Below are 1,817 nucleotides of genomic sequence, written 5' to 3' on the forward strand. Positions count from 1 at the left end.
TGCTGGGACAGAGGTAAGCTGTAAAATGGTAATGAAAAAAGAATGTGAAAAACATTGCCCTTCCCCCCCCCCCCATTAAGTTACAAGGCCTTTGTTTTCATGCAGAATGACAACTGAGTGTTTAATGTAGAGCTTAGAACCAGAAGGAAATGAAAGATTTACTTTCATTTGAGAAGTTAGGCCTGAAAAATTGTGTGTCAGCATGGTTTAGCTGTCTGTGCATGTAACCTACAGCCATTTATTTCATTGTGTGGAGAAAAAGAATGGCGAGAAACAATGGCAATATCCTTGCTGGTTCCTTTTGTGTTGTCCTAATTTGTTCAAGCTGAGTTAGTCCAGTGTGTAGACAGATGTAAAGTCTCTGCCTGGACCATTCCTCTGTCCCACAGGAAATGACTTTGCCTAATGCAGCCCCAGCCCTGGGTTAATGAAAGGGAACAACTGCCAGTGCCCACATTTTTGCCAGTCCCACGAGGTAGGTATGTGATGGGGTTTAGGACAAGACGGCTGCCTGCAGTTTTGCCTGACGGCAAAGCCCAGCAGCCCTGATCCTGGGAGCATTTCCAAGGAGAGAAATGCAGCACGGGCTCCAAAGACTCCCAGATGCCTTTGTGTGCAGAACGAGTTATCTGCTTCCCATGATCAGAGTAGGGCTGAGCTAAAACCACAAGTAGCAGCAGGCCATAACATTCAAAATAAAACACAGAGAGAAGAATCGCCAGAAAATGACCTACTTGGTGCTCTGCACTGTCCCTGTGCACCAGGACGGCTGCTGCCTTGGCTGTGACCTTCACTGGGGCTTGCCCTGTGCCTGCTCACCAGAGAGGGGCTGACAGCTGCCAAACTGGGCACAAAGTCCCACTCTGAGCTGCCTCACGCTGGTCTCACAGCAGTGCTGTCTGCCCAGCTTTGCATAACCATGCCTGATCCAAAGCAGTGGGAGATCAAGAGATTTTTGCCCTACGGCTTCGGAGTTCAAATAGTAAAATTATGCATTATTTGTTATTCAGAAGAGGTCTTTTGGTTTGCTTTTAGTCTAAACTAAACCTTCTTGCTATCTGGGAAACATCCAGCATTAACATACAGAACTGCAGAGATGCATCTCTTTGTGCAATACTGATTTTATTGCAGTTGACTCCAGCGAGAGGCAAAGGTGAAAAGCGTAGGTATGTGGGTGGTGTGGGTGTGTTGTACTTACTGGTATGTGGGTGCTAGCAGCCCTCCCTTCTCAAGGCACTTCAGATCACCTATTAGACCTGAGAAGCCATAGCTACTGTGATAGTTTGATCCAGGATGTTCCACCCCACTGGCCCTCGCTCTCGGCTCCCTGCTCTGTCAGGGAGCAGGAACTGTAGGCAAGATGGTAGGTAGAGGCCCTTTGGTTTCCCCCTTTAGGTAGGATCCCCCTCTGCCCCTCTACATGCAGGAGAGCAAATGAGTAACAAGTGGTGAATTCACTAGGATGGTGAAAGGCAGAGTGTAACTGAGCTGGGCACACTGCCTCAGAGATAAGAAGATAAACACAACATGTCCCAGCCCAGCCCCTGAGGCCAGTCTGTCCTGAAGCATGAAGGATAGGGTTTCTCTGGCCTGGAACCAGAAGACCGCTGTGCCCTGGTCTCTCCCAGGCCATCACCCATCTGTTCCCTTGCCCTGGCTGTAGCGAGTCCCCAAAGCATGGATTTGCCTCTGCTTGGACTTGCATCACCACCAGTTCTTCAGTGGCCACTGGCACAGCCAAGCTCTTTTGTGCCTGGGCCAGCAGGGCACCCACCCCCTGCACTACCAGCCCTGCCGCTCCACACACTCCTGCCCGA

Source organism: Buceros rhinoceros, unplaced genomic scaffold, assembly GCF_000710305.1.
Source record: "Buceros rhinoceros silvestris isolate BGI_N320 unplaced genomic scaffold, ASM71030v1 scaffold14870, whole genome shotgun sequence".
NCBI lineage: Eukaryota > Metazoa > Chordata > Aves > Bucerotiformes > Bucerotidae > Buceros > Buceros rhinoceros.